The sequence below is a fragment of the Lissotriton vulgaris genome, chromosome 10 (assembly GCF_964263255.1).
Source record: "Lissotriton vulgaris chromosome 10, aLisVul1.2, whole genome shotgun sequence".
Classification (NCBI taxonomy): Eukaryota; Metazoa; Chordata; class Amphibia; order Caudata; family Salamandridae; genus Lissotriton; species Lissotriton vulgaris.
In genome coordinates this window covers 26,349,890-26,375,647 of record NC_141698.1, presented here as the reverse complement: position 1 = coordinate 26,375,647, position 25,758 = coordinate 26,349,890, and the positions used below count along the sequence as shown (strand labels likewise).

The 25,758-nt window shown below is 49.6% G+C and overlaps 1 protein-coding gene across 1 annotated transcript in view; it reads right to left on the bottom strand.

Moving 5' to 3' along the window:
• CCDC120 (coiled-coil domain containing 120) overlaps positions 1–25,758 on the bottom strand; it is a 172,764-nt gene that overhangs the window by 140,315 nt on the left and 6,691 nt on the right. Inside the window, exon 2 of the mRNA XM_086940307.1 lies at positions 3,448–3,535. The gene's annotated coding sequence lies outside the window, so the exon portion shown is untranslated. The remainder of the gene's footprint in view (positions 1–3,447; positions 3,536–25,758) is intronic.

Sequence of the window (25,758 nt, the reverse complement as noted above, 5' to 3'; positions counted from 1 at the left end):
GGGCACTGCTAGAAAACATACCCTGCGATAATACGAGTCCTGCCGTATTCACAGAGCCTATTGTCAGAGCTCCTATTCAATAAGAACGCGGCCATATTTTGTCACATCGCTGCATGGCACCTAAGGGACAAGTAGATTTTTTTTACAAGATGTTTAGATTTATGATTAAACATTCTATCTCATGGACAAGTATATATTTTCGAAAATTCCACATCCCTGCAGATGTCAAAATAGACTATCCTTCAGAAGGGCCAAGTTACAGGCATTAAATCCAGACTTTGGGGCAAAATGGGGCTTGTACGCGAATCTGGATTCAGAGTGGTGCAAAATTTGTGCATAGAATTAGGATCTTCCCAGCACAAATTTAATGTAGGTGTTAATAGAGGAACCTGCATGGAAGAAACACAATGGTATGAGGGCAAAACCTATCCGGCACTTTATCCCTTAGTCCCACCTGCAAATCCTGAAAATTAAAAGGTAAAATGGTCTGAGGAAAAAACAAAAGCTGCACTAACAGATTTTGCTGGTGCATAATTCTAAGATACTTGGAATAGCGGCCTCCATATCAGAATCCGAAGTGGAGCGTAAATGTACTCCTCGATTACAAAGTGGAATCTCTTCGCCAGCTTTGTGTGTCATCGTCAGCTTCCAAAGGAGCGGATACAGGAGGGCTTTGATTGAAGACTGAGACCTTGAAGGTTGATCCCAGAAAGCGGTGGCATTACAAAAGACAAACCTCTGATCAGTGATGGCCCTCCCACATCTGAAAATGTCCCCCTCTGGTTAAAACCTTCACGCCTCAAAGTTCCTTTCCAGCACAGACATGCAAGCTTTGGAATATTTTGAGAGATGGTCGGGCCTTCAACCACCATCGAGAAATAAAGACCTGGCTGTTCCAACTATCTGGACCTCAAAGAAACTCCTCCTAACGGGTTTGAATGTGCAACTTACATGCTCCTAGCACCTACAACCACATGTGTAAGATGCACATACGAGTCACTGTGCAGTTACTGGAGCACAGGCTGGACCTCACGCGTGATACCAAAGCTCAACACAAAGTCGTGTCTCCTCAACCAGCCCCTTCTTCCATCCAAGCACTATTGTGGCAGTAACTACTCACTGGACTGTATCAACAAGCAGTACAAAAGCACTATAGACATATTACAGCACATTACATTCCTTCAACCCCCGAGGCCCTCACCACCCTGCCCCCAGTTCAGAGGAGATATTGCTAGACAAGGTAATATGCCTCTTTAAAGTGTACCGCAACTGTGGGATATTAACTAACATTGGGTCACTAGAGGCTTGTGAGGGTTTAACTTCTGTATTCAGTTTTAGCTCAAACTTTACTTCCAGGAACACCCGGGTCAGTGACACCGATTAACGCAACACAATGGTGCAGCAGTGCTTAATGTGAGCCGGTGGTTTCCAGTGCTCGGCGCCGGTACTGAATTGTGAACACCGGCCCTTAAGACACAAGGTGGCACTGCCTAGCTAATTTGGAGAGGACCACAACAAAAGTTAATCATCAATTAGATATACATAAAAAAAAATCACCTGCCGCCCAAGCCAATCTTAAAGCTTTGGGGGCCTGAAATAGTCTTAACTGTCACACACTTGTAGGAGTGTAATGTTAGTAGTTGTGTTGCTACTATCACTGGCAGCGGCAATGTGTGATGCAAGCTGCAGTGGCCTCTTGACAAGAGCATTGGTGTATTATATATATATATATATATATATATATATATATATATATATATATATATATAATATTTTTTTTTATTTTTTTTTATTTGTTTTTATTTGTTTTTTACAAATTAAGCACTGTGGGATATTAGTGGGTGAAACGCAGAGCTGGTGAAGACCCAGATTGAGGAATCCTACCCAGAACAAGTAGGTTCTTCTAGACCATTAGAAAGTAAAACCTGTGCAAATGCAAGAGTTAACATGCAGTACCCCACCCTGGCAGTTGTAGGAAGTCCAGTGTATCAGAGTTTGTACCTTCTTCTACAGGCGCCTCACTCATATGGAAATACAACATTAGATCCGCTCAGGAGGCAGGGTCAGGGTAACATACACCGCGTTGCATCACTCAGAGCCCAGGTGTGGGAGGGTTCACCTAATTAACGTAGAGGCCTCTTCACCTGGAAAAGCTGGAAGCCAAAGTATGGCGCGCTGGGAGAAGGGGTAGTGCTTAGAAGCTGCTAGAGTCCGAGAAGCAGAGCTAGGGGGTCCAGGCTAGAGTAAAAGCCATGCATGGGTAACACCTGGACGGCGCGCAGTCTGGTCAAACACGCAGGTGGGTACCCGAAACAAGTTATTGCAGGCTGGAGACAGATCATGGGTGGGAAAGTGAGCTGGGCACTAGAAAGATACCATCTCAGCAAGTCCGCAGCGGGGGTCTTTCTACAAAGTGCAAAAAAGACCTGGAATTCAGCAATAATCCATGATTTGTTCAATTGTCTACGTTTCGCACCGCCCTGTACCCTCCACAGCCATCATCAAACTATTCAACACTTAAAGTTTATTCCATCACAGAGGTCACAAGGTTTGGGACCATCCCAAAACATGCTTGTGACCACTTTGTAATCAGACCTTACAAGACCACCCTCCTGTGGTCCCCACCCGACCTAGGTTACCTGCTCAGCGCCTTGAAACCAGACTGACGCTACCTACGCACTTACCTAAAAACCTGAGCATTCATTAGGGGGGCTCAAGGCGCTAGGCCAAGCGAGATCACAGCTGCAGGTCACCCGGGCACAGTACCAGGGCGTGGTGGCGAGGCTGGCACCCCCGTGTCTATGGCAGCTGCTTTGGGTCTGTGACCCCCCCAAACTGCATTAGATACCTGCCTAAAAACAGAAGCATTCATGACGGGGCTCTCAAGGCGCTAGGTCAGGTGAGATCGGACCAGCAGGTGGTGACCTGCTGGCACAGTACCGGGGCTGACGCCCCTCACTCTGGAAGCAGCTCAGATCCCGTTGTCGGCCCCAAATCCCCCTTTACTCGCAGACAGCGGTGATGTAGGGGCCGGGGCCCTCCCCTCACACCACAGGCTCTAGCCTGTGGTGTGAGGGGAGGGGAGTTTGAGACTAGAGCCCTCCCCCCGGCTGGCTCTAGTCTCAAACCCACAAGAACACAACCCGCCAGGGGTCAGTACATACCCGAGGCCTACCTGAGCACAGGTGAGCACAGGCCCGTCGCCTGCAGGAGGCTTCAGACCTGGAGGCCGTGGGAATGGGACACGTCACGCCATGACGTCACCCAGACCCTTGACCCCTCACACGCAGCCTTCCCAGACCGTAGGGCTTTGGGCCGGACTTTGCCTCGGCCCTGCTGACTTTCACGGCCAAGAACGGGCCGCACCTCAACTCCAACGAGACAAGACACGTGTTCAGCACATCACACACTTTTTAGGGCGTCGCCCATTGGAAAGTGACCCCATACCTGCCGCTCCTGCGCCGCTTCAGGGGTCCTGGCACCCCCCCCGGTGCCCCCTTCCTTGCCCAGGAGCCGCGGCCCGAGCCGGCGGGGTCTGCAAGGCAACGAGAAACACATTTGTTTTTTTTGGTGTTTTGACATCGTTTATTTCATTTTTGCATAAAACTTCATACAATCACTTGTGCCTGGTCTTAATCAAATATTTATATACTTATTTTATAAGGTTAATTTATAAGAAGTTGTATTATATGTCCATGTGCGCCAATTTCTTTATCTAGTTATTGTAAGACAAGACACAAATCATTTGTAATGTTGGTTTGGGCGCTAGTAATGACCGATCCCTTACATGGGGGTCGTAACTAAATGTTCCGCCGTTTCTGCCACCCTATTACGCAGACATCGTATCGTCTCCACAGGGCACGCTAGACTGTTCACTGCACACACATGCAACACAGCACAGACATGCCCCAGAGCAGCCAGTTCACGTGACCGCAACAGCACGGTCTTCCTACGCACCTCCCTACAACAATACCGGACAAATATTGAATTAACCGCTATTACAGCAGCACAAACAGACGGCGACAGAGAACTGCACCAAGGGGGGGGGGGGGGGGGGGGGGGGGGGGGGGTTAACCATACACAACTTGTGAGTGCGACTAATTCAGAGCACCTTGTCTATCTGTGCGACTAAAACAGAACTATCCTTTTTGCACACATATGCAAATTTAGAGGGTGAAACTTTTTTCCCCATGATGGAGAACAATGAAAAATATATTCTCTCTTATTGGAGTAGGTTTATCACGGCCGTCCCGGTGAAAAAACGTGGCCAAATAAAACATGCTTTTTGCTATAAGTGCACTAATAATCACATTTATTAATACCACAGAAGGCGTTATTACCTCAGATACAGGTCGCTGCCTTGAGACATCACAGATTTCAGTGTAGAATCACTTAATAGAAGAAAACCGCTCACAGGGCCAAGTTTGTGCAATTTTAACTCACTGCACGGTTTTACCTCCTGGGTCCTGGCTAAACAACTTTGTTTCCAACTCCTGCACATGAAAAACCAGCACAGCACAAACCTTATATATGCAGATGCGCAAAGTGTAATCTGCTATTCATTGCCACGGCAGTGGGGGACTCATGAGGTACTCATGGCTACTACTCCTCATACTCAGCAATGAGAAGACACCGTATATTACACCCGCCCCCCATCTAATCATTAGTGCACGCACGCACAGCCCTGCACTGCCCCCATCACCAGCCTCCCGCACATCTGCCCTCCCCATCACCCCGTCCACCTGACTCCCGTTACCTGGCAGCTTCCAGGGCACCCCGGCTGCCATGGAGACCCGCATCTCCGGGGCACAGGCGGCGCGCGCTGCCAGCAGGCCCTGCCCGCGCGACTCACCCGGTACAATGACCTCCGCGAGCCTTCGGTTATTCCGCATTCGTTGTCACCAGTTAAGAGGCCGGTTTGCCCCGCAGCCTGGGCGTTTAATTTCAGCTTAAAGGCGCCCGGGGCTGGCTGGGTTGAACTTTTATATGTAGCGCTTGCGGGCCTTCTTTTGGCGCTTCACGCCGCTTTGATATTATCTGATAGCACCGAACGGCCCCTTTCCGGGGACATCATTCCACCGAGGACACATTTATCTGTGACCCACACTGGCATTTCTAAAAGCGGCACTGTGAGCAAAAGAACCATTGTTTAGGAACATTTGTGGTTGGAAGAGGGACGGACAACTGGTATCCCTGGAAGAGCCTATTCCCCCCCCCCCCCCCCTCACTATCAGAGCCAAGGGGTGTGAGAGTCTTGTAGAGGTCTGACCCAGTCCCCGAGACGAGACCGACCCCTCCTTAGTGGGGGTGCACTCACACTCAGGGTGCCCTGGTCCTCCCAGGGGTACCCAGGCCGCCTCGGAGGATGGCATCGCGCCCCAACGGTGGTGGCTCTGGGTGGCACAAGGTTTGTGCCAGGGCAGGAGGCCCAAGGAATAGGCCAGCTCTCAAGGTCACGGAAAGTTGAAGCAGTAGAGTGTAGCTGCTGACTTCAGAGTGTCCACGGGCACGTACAACACAACAATACTACGTATAACCTAACCACCATTGTCGGGCACACCTGGTACTCCTTTTATCCAACCACCATGGTCAGGCACACCTGGTACTCCTTTTATCCAGCCACCATGGTCAGGCACACCTGGTACTCCTTTTATCCAGCCACCATGGTCAGGCACACCTGGTACTCCTTTATGTTCTCCTCCTCGGCGGCTGCTCGAAGGAACCAGCGGCCTCCGTCCCTTCAGGGCTGAGGAAAGGTCCGGTGGAGAGAGTCCTCGGGAGCTATTCTTCTCGCAAACTTCCTCATAGGCCGGGTGATTTCTGGCCAAGTGTTGTTAACACTGTGGGAAACATTAGTTCAATACTAAAACAAAAAAACCTCTAAGTGTAGGGCGAGCATAAACAAAACAAGCATTTGCAACAAAATAGGTCTTGCATTTGGAAGAGAGAGAACTATATTGTAATGACAATGCCTTTCATCGATGTGTTTTAAAACTTCCTGCAAGCATTGCGTAAAACGCACTTTCTACTTATTTTGACTGCAGTCTTGCTTCTCGCAAGCAAGGCTGATCAGTAGAAAGTGTGTGTTTACGCACCGCGTGCAGGGTTTCAAAACACACAAATAAAAAGGCACGGCCATTTACAAGCCGATAGCTCAAACTCTCGTAAATGCGAGACCTATTGCATTGCAGATTTATACAGCGCAAACTGGACCCAGATATTGGAGCGCGTTACAGGAGCCCCAGTTAGATTACATAAGGACGCGTTCAAGCCAACACACGCGTGCCTGCATACCTTACATTAACAGAGGTAAGACTCGGCACATGAGTGCAGGTGTATTATGCAACTATGGTTCACGTAAACCTTGCGGCTCCTCCTTCGCGAGACCCCTCTATAGCCGAAGGTCGGTGGAATAGGTTGGAGCATAGACACGGACCTGCAGGCTCCGGGGTCAATAGTACTGACCATTAACTAACGAAGAGCGTCAATGTCTGCAGTTTAGGAGCTGCACCAGATAAAAGACATGGGAGGGGGGGTTCTGGACGTCAGTTCGGACACATTGGGCTTCATCACCCCACTAAAAACAGAAAATCTGGGTGCAGGCAAAGCCTCAGTGCACCGGTTGCAGGTCATTCAAGATGCAGCTGCTCGTCTTCTTTTCCATCTGCCTAGATGCGCCTCTGCGTCTCCTGCTCCACCAACGCCATTGGCTTAACCCCATGCGCGCTAGCGGTTTTCCCGCTGTGTGCTGAGTTTTTTTAAAAACCCGCGTTACATGACGACCTGAGCTCGTCATGAGCGTCGAAGGGGTTAAAGTCAATAAGCGCACTGAGTTCAAGGCCCTATGCTACATGTTTCGGGTCAAATATGGCCTCGCTCTCCTATTGTCTCCTATATTCAAAGATTGGTGACAACTGATGTGCCGGCTCAACAGTTGAGATTCTCTAGCCACTCACCGATTTCAGTCCCCAGGTTTCAGCTCGGTCCGTATGAGGAGATCGCTCTTTTTCCTATCTGGACCCCAAGCTCTGGAATGCTCGCCCAATTGATCTTAGGAATGGTCATTCTCTGTTAGCTTCCCGTATGCGCTTAAAGACTCTGCTTTTCAGTTACCTGGCTTGATTCCTATTTTACCTATGCGTACCGGCTGTCCGAGATACCCTGCCTCCACCAGTCCAGCGGCAAGTGACCCTGTTGGGTAGCTACGCGCTTTATAAATCTAAAATAAATAAATAGGAGGGTACATAAAGGTTATACATCGAGGGGGCTGTTTAAGATAAACATGTGCATGCATAGTCTTAATTTACGTTCTACATACATTGGTCGTTGCAGCGATCTCATCATGGTTACTATTTTACCATTCTTGCTTTCCACAACGTAAAGCCTTCTGATTAAGAAAAAGGAGGGGGGCTTTGTATGTGCTTCAGTTCAAGCTTTCTTACTTCCGGTGACTTCATAGGTGTGACCCAGTACTGAGGTCATTGGCCGAACAGCATCATACCGTGCGTCATGGGCCATACAGCGGCCATAGAGAAACACCATTAAAATAAGCATTTGCAAGGCTTTATAAAAAAAAAAAAAAAAAAACAAGTGGGCTCAGTGCTGAAATATAAAGCGCAGTGCCACTGTATATTGAACTTATGTTCATGGCGGCTCGTGAGGTGGGCGCCATGGATATTTAAAAAAAAAAAAACAAAAAAAAAAAACACAACACACACACACACACACACATGAAACCAACGCCGTGCTAGGTGCCATGGTGACAAAATATCAGTAGCACATAATACAATTAGTCCCTAAACAACACACATGAACACTTACTGCGTAATAAAACTATAGTTGGTCGGTGCTCCTTTCAATAAAACGGAAGTGATGTATCGGGAGCACCAACCTATAAGGAGCCAGGAGAAAAGAGTAACGGAGGATCTAACCAATAAATAGCAGCAGCAGGCGGGATTACACAAGCTATACTGCTTACAGCAGGTCTTGCAGACCGCGCATGTGCGCTGGCTAGGCACGACATAAAAAGAGCTATAATAAACTTTCTTCTCCACAGTGTCCACATGACAAGCACATTTTTTCATTCTGAATTTTGCACACTTGTGTAAAAAATATTTAAAAATTATATTTGTATCTTTTGGAACAGCATTTTAAGGCTAGAATAGAAAATTACAGTAGTTAGCAATAATTATGAATAAATATGTACATCCCCCAATAGCTAAAATATACTCCGGAGTAAAATTCTTTCAAAATGACTGTATAGATTTTATAAAGTTGTCCTTAAGTACAAGGAAATCTCTTCCAGTGTGTACATAAAATAATCAGCCGCTTTGTTTGAGACAATTAAGCACTTGGAGAGGAATCTAAGACACGTTTTTCCTACCAAGCATGAAGTTTTAGGGCTGCCCAGCTTGGAAGAAGGTAGAGAGTAAACTAACACTAGTCCAATGTTGTTCTTAATGTGTAGTGGAGTGGTGTGGCTCACTGGTTAAAGGCGGCAGACCTGAGAGCAGAGGACGGCCCGGGACCAGGGTTCAATTCCCGACCAGGGTTCAATTCCCGACGCGGCAGGGTCGTGGACCAGGGTCAGGGGACTCGATAATTCTCATCTCAGTGCCTACTCTAACCAGGGATCACACTCGGCAACTCTGGGCATTAGCTTGCCTCATCTCCACAATGGCCCCCCACATACGCCGGGGATGCCTGGTTTCACCTTGGAGATACCCAGTAGGGAGCATCTCACAGGGAAAGCCAAGACAGGTTCCCCAGCGGTCTACTGCGCAGAGATACTCCTTCGGGTGTTGATTCTAGCGCATTACAAACCCACAATTAATTAATTAATTAATTAAATTAATTAGAATGATGGGAGATTGTAAATTGGTTGGTGCATACTAAAGTTAAAGGACAGCAGGCGGCCTGGTCTTCATGGATTAAGATTTTAGCAGGACAAAGACGAGTGCCAAGGATGAGTCAATGGGAAGAGGGGTGCTAAAGACAGGCGGGACATCAAACCAGAGGCGGAAGAGAAATGGTCTTGCGTCTTCCTAGCTTTACCAACAAGAGGTTAATACTGTGGTGTATTGAAAAATCAGCTATAAGTTATTCTGTCCACAAATACGGAGGCTATTAGAGCTGGAGTGATGCCCGCAACAAAATTGGCTATTATTTGGTCTTAGGGCGATCGGTATAAACTCGCCAACAACTGGAAACAACAATTTGCAGAGATACTGTTCACCCAGCATAAGGAGGGAAAATGAAGAGTCTTGGAGAATGAAATTAGGGACCGCAAAGTGCCAGAATAGTTCGCGATCGATGAACGAACGTCCTAAAGTTTTCCCTGGCTTAAGATGTCCTCAAGCATTAAATAGGGTCTCGATTTATGAAGGATTTTATCCTGGTTAAGAAAGTCTTAAAACGGATTTAAGATTATCTCTAGCTGGAAAGCACAGTTTTAAGACTGTATTAAGAAAGGATGGTACGGAGTCCGTTTTAGGATGGCAGAGAGCGCCTTAAGAGGTTCTTACACAAGGGGATAAGCCTCCGGAAATCTGCGCCATCTTTACAAGATTTTAAACCAGAGAAATGCTGCAGCCATTAGGCAATCTTTGGTACCCCAAACAGAGCACGGCTAATAAACCGACAACATTTGAGATCGGAGATTAGAAATTTGTTAATTTTACAGTCCTAAGTCTATCTACACCATTCTTTTTCGTTTTAAATCCAACATGCAAACCTTTTTAAAAACCTTCAAAAGTTACAGTATTGCTTTATTCAAAGTCCATCATTGGAGCTGTAAACCATTCCTTGAACAAGACGAAATTAAGTCCAATGCGTGTTTCGCAACGTCAAAAAAAAAAAAAAACGCTTCCTCAGGGCCACTGGAATGACCATAACCTACTCTTCTTAATGAACAAGTTTCACTGGACTGTCAACTACTAAAGGTGCGGCACATCAATCAATTTCAAGCCAATCAAACGTGTCCTTGTCTGGAGACCAAGCTCCATTGCAAATGTAATCATTTATACACCTAGGAGTCGGTTTATTTGGGCATAAAACGCAATTAATTCCTCGTTAGAGGTGTGGAGCGCGGCTACCATTACCCAAATAAAATAGTAAAGAGATTCTGGCCATTAGGACCCGACCGTTGCCACATAGATTGGTGGTTTGGGCCCAGACCGGTCCACCATTGGGCGGGTTGGGTGGATCCGGATGACCCTTTGTTGGCATTTCTCGAAACTACAGCCGGGAACACTCCAGTCTTCACATGTTTGCCTTTTTACCCATATTTAGGCCCCAGAACGCAGTGGTCCACCCGGTAGATAGCCTGGTCTTTTTTAAACATGTGATAACTGCTGGTACCACACCTGCCGGCTTGCTACTAATGGATCTACCCAGATACAAGAGTTTTATACCAGGACAGGTGGAAAAACAGTTTATTAATATCTTATCAAAACATTTAACAGCCAAGTGTCTTACATCCATTGTTTGGGCCCGCGTATGTTTCAACGCAGTGGTGTAAGAGCAAGAATATATGCTTAGAGTTATGTATGCATTATTATACATCCATAAATCTAAACATACATTCTTGCAATACCATTACAACTGCATAGGATTAGCAAGGGCTGGGGCGGTATGCATGTGAAAGACATACCACCCAAGGTGAATTCGAAGGACTGCCGCCCTGTGCAAGACCACAACAGTTCACATGGCAGGTGGCCAGACGACCAGCAGGGGGCGTGTTTACACTACAGCCAGTGGCACAAAGACACAGCTCCCAGCAGCAACTTGGGGGCTTGGCTGTGCCATGGATTCCAGTGCCCCCCCCCCCTGCAGGGGGTGCATGTTCACTCCACCGAATGTGCCTGGATAGCATGAGGCAAAGCCACTGGGAGAAACAGGTTATGGTATTTAAACATATATCTAGGCGCAACAGCTACCCAAAGGGTTTCCTGGTGCCCGGCAGAAACAACAGAAGATAAGGGAGTGGAACTTACTGATTAAAAAGCCAGGTTTTAAGAGATTTACGAAAGAGTGTGATGTTCATCTGTGTACGAAGTGACAGCGGACGAGCATTCCACAAAACAGGGCCCAAATATGAAAAAGAACGGCCACCCGTGCGAGATAGTCTGATCTTTGGCACCTGAAATTTAGCCTGAGTAGTGGATCGAAGAGTACGGGAAGGTAAATCGAGATAGACTAAGTTTTGCACATACATGGGAGCCATGCTGTGCTTAATTCTGAACATATAGTTCAGTGCTTTAAACTTAATCCGATTCTCCACTCTTAACCAATGAAGATCTCTCATGGAAGCAGAAATAGAAGCTGTTCTAGGAGTTCGGCAGAGCAATCTGGCCGCAGAGTGGTGTACTCTCTGAAGCTTCGCATGACATCTTTATTCGCTCCAAGATAGAGGATGTTACCGTAGTCCAGCCGAGAAGTAACAAGAGCCTGGACTACGGTTCTCGGAGTGGGGCTAAGGAGCATTCAGACGATTTTTCTCAGCCTCCTCAGAATGGTGAAACATGTTGCAGCAACCTTTGTGGCTCGATGACGCATAGATAATGCGTCGTCAATGATAAAGCCAAGGTTGCAAACATGGTGATAAGGCTGCGGTACTGCACCCATTTCTGTGGGCCAATGTTGTGGACCCCAGAGCTTTTTGTAATTCCCCAGTACCAAAACCTCAGTTTTTTCACCATTCAGTTTGAGAAAGTTGGCATGCATCCAAGATGCCACTTTGCTCAGCCCAGCACGAAGAGCAGAAGGCTCTGAGTTTTTTCCCCCAGAAAGTGAAAAAATAATCTGTGTGTCGTCGGCGTATGAAAATAACGACAACCCAGCTCCATCAACGATCGTTGCCAGGGTTCTAACATGAATGTTGAACAGCAAAGGACTACGAATGGACCCCTGGGGGACTCCATACGAGATGAGTGAGTCTTGGATTTTGCTGCAGAATAGAAGACCTGAAACGTACGGTCAGTGAGAAAAGAGGTTAACCAGCTAAGTGCAGAACCGGTAACCCCTATGGACTTTAAGGCATTTATCAACACGGCATGGGACACCGTGTCAAAGGCCGCACTTAAATCCAATAAGACAAGTGCGACCGTGTTGCCTACATCCAAATTTTCGCGCAACATTTCGGTTACGCCAAGAAGAAATAGGTGTTTCTTACATGTTGTATCTGTAACATGCGACAATGCCACAACATTGCGGGCTTGAAGGTGCACAAACCATTACAGCTTCATACTGTCCTAAACAAGTATCAGCAAGCCAATGGGTCTTGGGTACGCGAGATCTTTTGGCTTTGTTGGAGTGGCATTGTGTGGAGTGGCACCGAGTGGCGTATAGTGCAGTGACATTGATTGGCGTAGAGTGGCACTGAGTGGAGTGGCATTGTGTGGGATGTAGTGGAGTGGCATTGTGTGGCAGGGAGTGGCATTATGTGGTATGGAAAGTTTCCCTGAGTTGCCCTATAGCACTTCATATAGTACAATATGTTACCGATTATCTCGACCAACGATCTATATAAACATCGGATGCCTTTGATCCGACGCAGGAGCGTCTTAGCATCTACAACCTGCGAGAACTGGTTTGTTCACAAATAAATGCGTTTTAGACCGGGAGGGGCTAGTGCGTCGGGGAACAACATACATCGTACCTGTTGGGGATAAAGGAGACAGAGCTAGGAGGTGGAGTGGTGTGGTGTGGTCCTACAAATGTTAAAAGCCTTTTCCAAAGAGTAGCAGGCGTGCTCGCTACTCGATCACGAGAGAGACCGAGAGGGAATAACCATCACGAGACGAGAAGACAGACTGTCGCAGGGTTAAACCAAAGATATTCCAGAGTTGAAAATCGGGGTGCTCGATGACGACTCTCTCAGACGTGGGAGGGGAAGAATGAACACAGAGAAGGGGTGGGTGGAAATGGGAGAGGAAATACTACCTCAATTACAGAGCGGACAGACACCAATCAACATGAATCCATCTGTGCTTGGTCCATGCTACACAGTGAGAAAAGGAAATGACGCTTGGCACACGCCGGCCAATTAAGAGGCAGCAAAGAAGAGTGACAATGAAGCCAACAAATGGTAAGCAATGGGCGGGTTCAAAGCCCCTTTATAGTAAACAATACTCCCTGCAGAGACTGCGCCTTGGCGGTGGGCAGGTGCAATCGGATACAACCAAAAGCAAAATGAGACAACAAAACTTAGACAAAAAAGTTTTCAGTACTGAAGTACTGGAATGACTTCATACCCGTGCTGTGCACTACAGAGGGACACCAGGCATATGTAAATTATGTCACTCAAGCAATACATGGGGCAGCGTGCTAGGCCCCACCCCGAGCCAACAAGTAAACCCAGGCACCTTCGACGTTCTTGTGCAAATAGCACGATTTACGTCTGTAAATAGTGGGTGCGCGTTCACTTAGTTGATTTAGACTTGTAATTCTATTTACTGACTCATGTAACCTCACATTGGCTAACAGTATGTGGGAGGAACTCTGCTCTGTGGAAAGGGAGAAGGAATTCCTGGATGCCCTAAAGTTTGTCCACAACTATAAAGTTAAGAATTTAGGGGTATTCACAAAGTTTTCTAAGGCCAATCCCCCCCTGTGGAAATGGTCAGCAATTTACTCCTGTCAGCAACAGGGGTAAATCAATTCCCAGACTTGGATATAAAGGAGACACCCTAGAACTGGCAGGGAATGAATGTAGGACTTTCTCTAAGGGGAAAAATATTTACCCCTGGAAAAAAAGGTACGAAGAGCATATACACACATGCAGGATGTATGCGTGCACAATTGTATTATAGTAGGCACAGCAATGCACTGCTGGGAGGTACTCCTGACATTCCTAGAGCTACTTCCAAAAGTGAAGAGTTTTTGAATATCTACTTTCCTAAGTAGGTGTAAACCACCCGCAAACCATGTCGGCCGCCAGTGTGTAAACCTCAGTGCAGGGTTTGGAATATCTACTTCCCGAAGTAGGTGTAAACCTCAGTGCAGCGTTTGGAAGATCTACTTCCCGAAGTAGGTGTAAACCTCAGTGTAGGGTTTCGAAGACCTACTTCCCGATGTAGGTGTAAACCTCAGTGTAGGTTTTGGAAGTTCTACTTCCAGATGTAGGTGTAAACCTCAGTGCAGGGTTTGGAATATCTACTTCCCGAAGTAGGTGTAAACCTCAGTGTAGGTTTTGGAAGTTATACTTCCCGATGTAGGTGTAAACCTCAGTGTAGGGTTTGGAATATCTACTTCCTGATGTAGGTGTAAACCTCAGTGTAGGGTTTTAAAGACCTACTTCCCGATGTAGGTGTAAACCTCAGTGTAGGGTTTCGAAGACCTACTTCCCGATGTAGGTGTAAACCTCAGGGTAGGGTTTGGAATATCTACTTCCCGATGTAGGTGTAAACCTCAGTGTAGGGTTTCGAAGACCTACTTCCCGATGTAGGTGTAAACCTCAGTGTAGGGTTTCGAAGACCTACTTCCCGATGTAGGTGTAAACCTCAGTGTAGGGTTTGGAATATCTACTTCCCGATGTAGGTGTAAACCTCAGTGTAGGGTTTCGAAGACCTACTTCCCGATGTAGGTGTAAACCTCAGTGTAGGGTTTCGAAGACCTACTTCCCGATGTAGGTGTAAACCTCAGGGTAGGGTTTCGAAGACCTACTTCCCGATGTAGGTGTAAACCTCAGGGTAGGGTTTGGAATATCTACTTCCCGATGTAGGTGTAAACCTCAGTGTAGGGTTTCGAAGACCTACTTCCCGATGTAGGTGTAAACCTCAGTGTAGGGTTTCGAAGACCTACTTCCCGATGTAGGTGTAAACCTCAGTGTAGGGTTTCGAAGACCTACTTCCCGATGTAGGTGTAAACCTCAGGGTAGGGTTTCGAAGACCTACTTCCCGATGTAGGTGTAAACCTCAGGGTAGGGTTGCGAAGATCTACTTCCTCGTGTAGGTGTAAACCTCAGAGTAAGGTTTCGACATTCTCTGTGGTTCATCCCCGAGGAGAGGGTGTCAGGAAGCGCCTAGAGAGTAAAGCCACACGTCACAGGCGCTGATCATGCAGTAAGCCCCTCACCTCGGCGGGACCCCCGCTTCCACGGCCTTCCCTGCCCAGGGCCCCGTCCGAGGGTCCGAGCAGGACCCGCAGTCTCCAGCCTGGGCCTGGGACCGGCCTGTCCTCGCCCCTCACACCAGCACCGCTTCCCTTCACACAAAGGGGCCTGCGCTTTCCCGGCCTCATGCGCGAGGCCCTTCCTGTGAGGAAGGAAGTGGGGGGCAGACTCTTTTGTGAGCAGGGTCACTGTGCAGTCACCGCCTGGGAAAGACGCCGAGATTCCTAGCTTCAGCAAAGACACAGCACAGCACTGATCCCTGTACTCCTCACGCAGCTCCAGCCGATTCTGTGTGTGAAGGAAGCTCGCAGTCCTGCGGCTGCGTACTCATTCTGTGTGTGAAGGAAGCTCGCACTCCTGCGGCTGTGTACCCATTCTGTGTGTGCAGGAAGCTCGCACTCCTGCGGCTGCGTACTCATTCTGTGTGTGAAGGAAGCTCGCACTCCTGCGGCCCCATTCTGTGTGGGAAGGAAGCTCGCACTCCTGCGACTGCGTACCCATTCTGTGTGTGAAGGAAACTGGCACTCCTGCGGCTGTGTACCCATTCTGTGTGTGAAGGAAGCTTGCACTCCTGCAGCTGCGTACCCATTCTGTGTGTGAAGGAAGCTCGCACTCCTGCGGCTATGTACCCATTCTGTGTGTGAAGGAAGCTTGCACTCCTGCGGCTGCGTACCCATTCTGTGTGTGAAGGAAGCTCGCACTCATGCGGCTGTGTACCCATTCTGTGTGTGCAGGAAGCTCGCACTCCGGCTGTGGCTGTGTACCCATTCTGTGTGTGAAAGAAGCTCGCACTCCTGCTGCGGTCGTGTACCCATTCTGTGTGTGAAAGAAGCTCGCACTCCTGCTGCGGTCGTGTACCCATTCTGTGTGTGAAAGAAGCTCGCACTCCTGCTGCGGTCGTGTACCCATTCTGTGTGTGAAGGAAGCTTGCACTCCTGCTACGGAGGTGTACCAATTGTGTGTATGAAGGAAGCTCGCACTCCTGTTGTGGCTGTGTAACTATTGTGTGTGTGAAGGAAGATTGCACTACTGTTGGGCCTCCCACCTATTCTATGTGTAAAGGAAGCTTGCACTACTGCTGTGTCTCCATACATATATTGAGTATAAAGAAAGTCTGCATTATTACTGCAGATGGCTATGCTTTCTGTGTGTGAAGGAAGCTTGCACTACTGCCAGGCGCCCATACCTATTCTGTGTGTAAAGAAAACCTGCACTACAACTACTACGGATGTGTATTCTTTCTTAGGTGAAGGAAGCTTGCACAAATGTCTGGCCGCCATACCCATTCTGTGTGTGAAGAAAACCCAAAAATATCCCCTGGGGTGGCGTGGGAGGGGGGCAGAGCTCCAGGGCAAACATTACATGCACAGGAGCCTACATAAATGCTGCTCATGTGTAATACTCTTCTCTGGCAGAGCAACATGCACAGCTGCCTGTGCTTTTCACGGTATCCGTGAAGCTTGCACAGCTGCTGCTTGAGATGTGCCAGCCTCATGCACCACAGCTTACGTACCACATGCCCATGCATTATGAAGTTGAAGCCTACCAGGCTTTGCTAAAGACATTTTGGGGACATTGTGAACGCTTCCCTGGGAATGCATTCCAGCCACTGCTTACCACTGGCTTTGTGGTTTGTAACTCACATGCGTTTGCTGGCTTTATGTGTTTTAGGCTTTCCAGCAGTTCTTGGTCTCTCCCGTGGAGCATGCCCCGTTTACTGTATTCTTCCGCTAGTGCTCGCTTTCTGTTTACAGGCCTTTGCCTGAGTGCACTGCAAATGATCAGACCAAAATGTTGAGGTCAAACGTCAGTCTCGGTCTTCGGGGGAGCTTGGTGTTTCAGTTCTTTTTTGGACTTCAAAGTGAGAGGATTTATCTGAATCTGGGGTGTGAAAGGAAAGGTTTTTTTTTTTCTAGCACACAATACAATTTAAATGTCTTTAAATTAACTGTGCAAATATTTCAGAATATATCAGACTTAGGGAAGTACTTAAGTAATTCTGAAGTGTGGTGGAAACAAACACGATCAAAAATCAGTACTCTAGGTGATCCTATCTGCACACTAGCGTTTGCGCGCTGTATAGTTTTAGCAGTAAAACAGTAGCTCTGCGCAAATATAATTGTCATTTCAATTGAAAATGTGTTGCCTGTAATGGGAGTGCGATGCCACACCATGCATACTCCTCTCTATGCCAATATACTCCACAACACTAACTTTTAGCGATGTACAACATGGCTAAAACACATTGGCCAAGCCAATAGCTCTTGCGTAGGCTGCCCGTGCTAGGGGGAGAGGGAGAATACGCAGAAGCCTGCTGTGTGTGTTATCCTGTGTGTGGGTGAAGCTTGCGCCGCTTAGCCGGCCATGAGACAAGCCTATGGTACAGCTGCCCAGGTCGTACCCGTTATGTGAGGGGAGAGAGAGAGAGACAGGGGGAGAGAGAGAGAGAGAGAGACAGAGAAAGAAAGAGAGAGACAGAGAAAGAAAGAGAGAGAGAGACAGAGAAAGAGAGAGAGAGTCAGAGAAAGAAAGAGAGAGAGAGACAGAGAAAGAAAGAGAGAGAGAGTCAGAGAAAGAAAGAGAGAGAGAGTCAGAGAAAGAAAGAGAGAGAGAGAAAGAAAGAGAGAGTGAAAGAGAGACAGAGAGAGAGAGTGAAAGAGAGACAGAGAGAGAGTGAAAGAGAGACAGAGAGAGAGAGACAGAGAAAGAAAGAGAGAGAGAGTGAAAGAGAGACAGAGAGAGAGAGTGAAAGAGAGACAGAGAGAGAGAGTGAAAGAGAGACAGAGAGAGAGAGAGACAGAGAAAGAAAGAGAGAGTGAAAGAGAGACAGAGAGAGAGAGTGAAAGAGAGACAGAGAGAGAGAGAGACAGAGAAAGAAAGAGAGAGTGAAAGAGAGACAGAGAGAGAGAGTGAAAGAGAGACAGAGAGAGAGAGTGAAAGAGAGACAGAGAGAGAGAGAGAGAGTGAAAGAGAGACAGAGAGAGAGAGACAGAGAAAGAAAGAGAGAGAGAGACAGAGAGAGACAGAGAAAGAAAGAGAGAGAGAGTGAGAGAGAGACAGAGAGACAGAGAGACAGAGAGACAGAGAGACAGAGAGACAGAGAGACAGAGAGAGACAGAGAGAGAGAGAGAGAGAGAGAGAGACAGAGAGAGAGACAGAGAGAGAGACAGAGAGAGAGAAAGAGAGAGAGAAAGAGAGAGAGAAAGAGAGAGAGAAAGAGAGAGAGAAATGCACCGCTTGTACCTTAAATGTCTCGTCCTCCTGCGTGGGTGAAGCTTGCACTGCTTCGCCTGCCTTGAGAGAAGCCTGCGTTACAGCTGCCCAGGTCGTACCCATTATGTGAGAGGGAGGGAGGGGGAGAGAGGGAGACAGGGAGATCTGCGCTGCTTGTACCTTTCATGCCTCATCCTCCTGTGTGTGGGTGAAGCTTTCACAGTTGCTGCCCGTAGTGGTTTCTTGCTCTGGTTTGAGCAGGCGGGTGACCCTCCCTCACAGGGATGCTCAGGGCTGAGGTGCACAGGCAGAGCTGTATGTGGGTCTCAGTACTGGAATATTTATTTATTTATTTATGCGATTTTCTATAGCGCGGACCTTACCCGAAGGTGTCCGAGCGCTTCACATAAGGACCAATAATGATATACAGGAACAAAATACAAATGCAGACAATAGGTTACATGGATCAAAGGTGACACTAGTGAGCAACCACAATACACGAGGTAGCAATCGGTGCATTACAGGAGAAAAAAGATAAATTGGTGCAGGTTACAAAAATGTACAAAATACAAATAGAAGTATAAAATTGCAAAAAAAGGCAGACACTCCATCACAAGAACAAACGCTACGTTGGCAATGGAGGCACTTGTGCAAATAACTAGAACAAACAAAATGTGTGAGGTAGCAAACAGTGTGTTACAAAACAAAAGTGACGTGTGCAAGTTCCAAAAGGGTACCATACACAGGTATTGGGATAATACTAGACATTTAAACTAAGGCAGGAGGGAGGTCGAGGGGCAGAGCGGTTTGTTGACCACAGTTGAGGGCCACTGGCGGAGCCGCGGGCGGACTCCAGACCGAAGCGGCGTGCACCCGCTGCCCTCGGCTCTGTATGGTATCGGTGAGTCACTGTATGACATCACTTCCAGATATGAAATTGCAAAAGTCACTTCCTCCCAGCTCTTAGTACAAGTTAAATAAACAGAATACTGCAGCTTCACCTCTGCTTGGCACAGCGTGGCAGGAAGCCTCACGGGGCGAGCGCCCTGGTGCTACCCACTCACTGGTGACCCGGCACACACGTGCCAGGCCCGGCTGCCACAACCCCTGGGCACTCCCCAGGAACTGGCACTTACTGTGCCTTGCACAATCCCAGGGTGCCACTGGGCACGAGGTGGAACCGCCCCCGGCTGCGTCAGACTCACCAGTGCCCCGTGGGGGCTCCGAGCCGTTCTGCTCTTTGGGGTCACTCACGGCTCCGTCATTGTACCTCAGTCCTGGGGTGCAGCACCCCCTGCACCGAGAGCCCGAGCTCGGAATGTAATGTAAGGTGGATTTGTAGAGCGCGGCTGGTCACCTGTGAGGGTCTCCAGGCGCCTAGAACGCGAGTGTAGACGTGTGGCGAGGCTGTTAAGAAGCGAGGAGGAGGCCGGATGTGTTGGTGGTAGGTCATTAGAGAAATGATCGACCTGCTCTGCTTCTGTGGATGCCGGGTGTGTGCGAGTGACAGTGATGCCGAGTGAAGTAGTCCGGTGGGTTGGTGAAAGTGAAGCCGGTGATAGAGGTACACGGGTCCTGTGTTGTGCATTGACTTGCAGGGCCGGACTGGCCGTAGCAGGCACCAGGCTTTTCCCTGGTGGGCCGCTAAGTTGGGGGGCGGTTTTGGGCCCCTGGGGGCCGTTTTTGTTATCGGGGCGGGGGTCAAAAATCTCGGCCCCCTGTATCAAAATCGACCGAAACCGGCTCTCGCAAACTGCTCGGCTGCCCCCCCTCACCTCAGGGGGTGCCACCCGAGCAGTTTGCCAGGGTGGGTTTCGGTTCCCAATCCGGTTCTGGTGACTTGAATGCGTGCGTGATAAGTGCTCTGCGGAGTGGCGTGACGGGGGGAGGGGGGGGGGGCAGAGTTTTATATGGTTTGAAGCCTGTGAAGATGGGTTGGGGTGCTGGTGTAGGGTGTGTTGCCATAGTCCACTCTGCTAGAGATTAGGGCCAAAGCACATCCAACCAGGCCTGAAACATCAGTGATTATAATTAAACAACCCTTACACGACGAGTGGCGCAACACAGGCTCCCGCAGCCCCCGCTGCCCAGGGGTGCCCCAAGTTCCAGGGCCCCCCTCAGCACAGGACTCTGGCCGGGGAGCTCCTGATTTAGTCCGGTGGGTGCCCCTCCACGTACCTTGCAGGGCGGCCCCCTCGAGTTTTGTTATGCCAGTGTACATAGCTCTTCCAATGCACCTCGAATGCACCTCGGTGCTCACCTCCTGCCCCCCAGCTGTTCCAGGACGGCTTCCACTCACACCTGTCAGTGCATTCAGACACTTATCTGGAGTACCCCCTGCTGTTCAAAGACAGGGCACCCACGCGCTGCTCTTCCAATGCACGTCCATCCTGAGACCTGACCACACCACTGCCAATGCACCTCCACCCTGAGACGCAGCACCCCTGACCACACCACTGCCAATGCACCTCCACCCTGAGACGCAGCACCCCTGACCACACCGCTGCCTATGCTCGTCCACCCTGAGACGCAGCATCCCTGACAACATCGCTGCCAATGCACCTCCACCCAGAGACGCAGCACCCCTTGACCACAGGGCTGCCTATGCACCTCCACCTTGAGACGCAGCACCCCTGACCACACCGCTGCCAATGCACCTCCACCCTGAGACACAGCACCCCTTGACCACAGGACTGCCTTTGCACCTCCACCTTGAGACGCAGCACCCCTGACCACACCGCTGCCTATGCACCTCCACCCAGAGACGCAGCACCCCTTGACCACAGGGCTGCCTTTGCACCTCCACCTTGAGACGCAGCACCCCTGAACAGACCGCTGCCTATTCTCCTCTTCCCCGAGACGCAACACCCCTGACCACACCACTGCCAATGCACCTCCACCCTGAGACGCAGCACCGCTGACTACACCACTGCCAATGCACCTCCACCCTGAGACGCAGCACCCCTGACCACACCGCTGCCAATGCACCTCCACCCTGAGACACAGCACCCCTGACCACACAGCTGCTTATGCTCCTCCACCCTGAGACGCAGCACCCCTGACCACACCGCTGCCTATGCACCTCCACCCTGAGACGCAGCACCCCTGACCATGCCGCTGCCTATGCACCTCTACCCTGAGAAGCAGCACCCCTGACCACACTGCTGCCAATGCACCTCCGCCCAGATACGCAGAACCCCGGACCACACCGCTGCCAATGCACCTCCACCCTGCGACGCAGCACCCCTGACCACACCGCTGCCTATGCACCTCCAACCAGATATGCAGCACCCCTGACCACACCGCTGCCAATGCACCTCCACCCTGAGACACAGCACCCCTGACCACACCGCTGCCAATGCACCTCCACCCAGAGACGCAACACCCCTGACCACACCGCTGCCAATGTATCTCCACCCTGAGACGCAGCACCCCTGACCATACCGTTGCCAATGCACCTCCACCCTGAGACGCAGCACCCCTGACCACACCGCTGCCAATGTATCTCCACCCAGATATGCAGCACCCCTGACCACACTGCTGCCAATGCTCCTCCACCCTGAGACACAGCACCCCTGACCACACCGCTGCCAATGCACCTCCACCCAGAGACGCAACACCCCTGACCACACCACTGCCAATGTATCTCCACCCAGAGACGCAGCACCACTTGACCACACCGCTGCCTATGCTCCTCCACCCTGAGACGCAGCACCCCTGACCACACGGCTGCCAATACACCTCCACCCTGAGACGCAGCACCCCCTGACCACACCGCTGCCAATGCACCTCCGCCCTGAGACGCAGCACCACCTGACCACTCCGCTGCCTATGCTCCTCCACCCTGAGACGCAGCACCCCTGACCACACGGCTGCCTATGCACCTCCACCCAGATACGCAGCACCCCCTGACCACACCGCTGCCAATGCACCATCGCCCTGAGACGCAGCACCCCCTGACCACACCGCTGCACTGTGACAGACGGGCCCCTCCCGTCGCTGGGCTGTGTGGCTCAGTAGACCCTGCCTTGAGCAGACAGTGCAGGGGTCCTCCAGCCAAAGGGGTGCGCCCCAGTGGGTCTGACCTTGGGCTGACAGGGTCATACGGACCGTGTGTTCGGAGCAGGCCAGCCCAAGGGAGGGGGCTGCCGTCTACCTGCCCCAGTCACACTCCATGGCACAGGCAACCTCTGTCCAGACACGCCCGGGCACCGAGGAGCCCCACCCCGCCTGGACTCTCTGCCCTGGGGCCTCTGACTGGCATGGCTTGGTAGGAGCCATCCATCCAGGAGGGGGGGGGGGGGGGGGGGGTAAAATGGACCCTCACCAGGACAAATGTCTCGGGGTTAAAGGTTGCATGTACAGCTTGAGAAGACTGACCTCGGAGGACTGCTTCACAACAGGCGGTGCCGCTATAAGGTCAGTAGGGCTGGGGTCGAGTTAGTCATGAGCGGTCAGCCTTTAAGAGGAACAAGCCAGTCTGTAACCTCTGACTATCTATAGTGCTCTGAGGCCGTACCAGTTGTATGATTGTTCGCTATACAGGTGCCAATAACATGTCTAAACTCCCAGGTGTAAAAAGAACAATTGATGGACAGAATGCAGAACAATGTCATACATTCACCCCAATACAGAGATCTGGGCCTAAATCCATCGTTTTTTTTGCTCGACCAGCCATATGCAAATCAGTCTTAACCCTGCGCCCAGTGGGAACAGTCCAGACCGAACTGACAGGCCAGGTCTTGACTGGACTGAAAACAAGCATCTTGGGACCGGTGTCGGGGTTTCACCCCTCTTCAGCCAGGATAGCTTGAATCCAGTGGCATGGAGAGAAAGAGACTCAAGTCTGGGCATACCCGTCCCACTCGGGGTGACAAAAGCAAAAAGAACAATTGATGGACAGAATGCAGAACAATGTCATACATTCACCCCAGTACAGAGATCTGGGCCTAAATCCATCGTTTTTTGCTCACCATGCCATTCCTGTTTGAACCCAGCCATATGAAAATCAGTCTTGACCCTGCACCCAATGGGAACAGTCCAGCCTGAACTGCCAGGCCCTCCCTGGACGGGAAACAAGCATCCTAGGACCGGTTTCGGGGTTTCACTCCTCTTCAGTCTGAATAGCTTGACTTCAGTGGCATGGAGAGCACGGGACCCATATCTGGGCATACCCGCCCCACTCGGGGTGACAAATGAAAAAACAACATTTTGATGAACAGAGTGCAGAACAATGTCATACATTCACCCCAGGACAGAGATCTGGGCCTAAATCCATCGTTTTTTGCTCACCATGCCATTCCTGTTTGAACCCAGCCATATGAAAATCAGTCTTGACCCTGCACCCAATGGGAACAGTCCAGCCTGAACTGCCAGGCCCTCCCTGGACGGGAAACAAGCATCCTAGGACCGGTTTCGGGGTTTCACTCCTCTTCAGTCTGAATAGCTTGACTTCAGTGGCATGGAGAGCACGGGACCCATATCTGGGCATACCCGCCCCACTCGGGGTGACAAATGAAAAAACAACATTTTGATGAACAGAGTGCAGAACAATGTCATACATTCACCCCAGGACAGAGATCTGGGCCTAAATCCATCCTCCAGAGTCAGGTCTACTTTTCAACACTCTGGGTAAGGAACACAGTTCAGATCAAGTACTTTATGTGGTTTTACAAACAAATCATAAAAGCATACAGATAAAAACAATTAACATTTCTATCACAGTCACCAGTAATCATAAAATATGTACAATTTAATACATCTCGAAATACTAGTCCGAATAAAGTGCTTTAGTACAGACAAAATAAAACCGCTCATAAAAAAATTGCACTTAAAGATATTAAAACAGGCAGGCGTCAAATAACTCACCCTTAATTCTCAATTAACTTCCTGGGTTTCATGAGACATGCAATGAATCCATCCACAGGTATACACACTTGCTCGGTCTGGAGCAAGCGCAGATCCCTGCATCCTCTTGGCACTTACTAATGTTTAATATCGTCACGAGGGGCTTTAGAATCCGAATTCGCTGCTCTTTACACGTGTGCGTTTATGATTGGCGCACACCTGAATTGCATGGGCACAGAGCGAAATCTTTCTCAGCAAAAACATTGGCAGGGTAAGACGCCAAAAAGTGGGCCAGAGCAAGTCTAAACCTTAACAGAAGAAATCTCTGGTGACGTAGCACCTCCGAAGATATGGCTCTGTGCTAGATGCGAACCGTGAGCCCTGTGCTTCAGAGTCAGCCGCTCTGGCCGCTCCGCCACACCTCTCCCTCCGTAGAATTCTTGATCACGCACTGCGTCAGAGCTGCCTCAGATCAGGACCAAACTGAAGGCCAGAGTAACACAGGTGCCCGCCTTACCCTGATATACCGCAGTCCTAACTCCATGTGCATTATTCACGAATTAATGCGGCTAGAGAGGGACACAAGCCTATGAAAACAATGGTTTTTACTTATCTGTAATGGTGATTAGCAGGGGCGGCTCCTCCATTAGGGCGGAGGAGCGTCGCCCCACTACTTTCTCGCAGTGTGAGAAGCAGAAACATAAAATGGTATTTTAAATAACATTTAATGTTTCTGCTTCTCGTGCTGCGAGAAAGAAGGCGGCAGGGTATGCCTGGTTGGGGGCGGATGGGTGGGCGGGTCCGGGAGGAGTGGCTTGCCCACTGTTGTGGCCCTCTGAGGCCGACCAAACCAGTCATGCGCACTCTACATTTTCTCTATGTAGGCTGAATGCCGCATACATAGAGAAAATGGCCTCCCTACAGGCGCTTGGCTGGGAGTTATCCGCACCAATCACAACGCTGCCATTACAGCGTTGTGATTGGTTGAGGGGAGGGAGGATGCGTGCTTCCCGTTACTGCTGAATGCCCGGTAAGGTAAGTTATTTTTTTAATCCCCCGCCCGTGCGAACCAACGCGCGACCCCCCCCCCCACCCGCGAGTCATGCGAGCCACGACTGATGAATAGTTTATTATCCCCAGTACACCAGCACCTTCAGTGGCAACTGGGACGGACTTAGCCTTATAGACGGCGAGTGCTACATCCAAAGTCATAGACCCAAGTTTAGAGCCAAATTTAACAAGCATTTGCCATGCAATAATTCTCACATTCACGGAAGTTTGAGCTATTGGAATTGTAAATGACCATAAACTCTCGCAAATGCGAGACCAATTACATTGCAAATACTTATTTTTGTTAAGGTGCCCCATGCCGCCTTTCACGTTAATGGAGGCCGCGCCCCTTGCTTTAGACAAGCTGCGTCTAAAGAAAATTCTGAGGCCGCCATTAAAAAGTGAACATGCGGTATGGGGCGCTTTTACAATAAAAAGTATTTGTGAAGTTGACAAACAAATGCTTTTTGTTGTAAAAGCGCCCCATGCCGGGGTTTCACTTTAATAGATGCTGTGGAATTTTCTTTGGACACGTC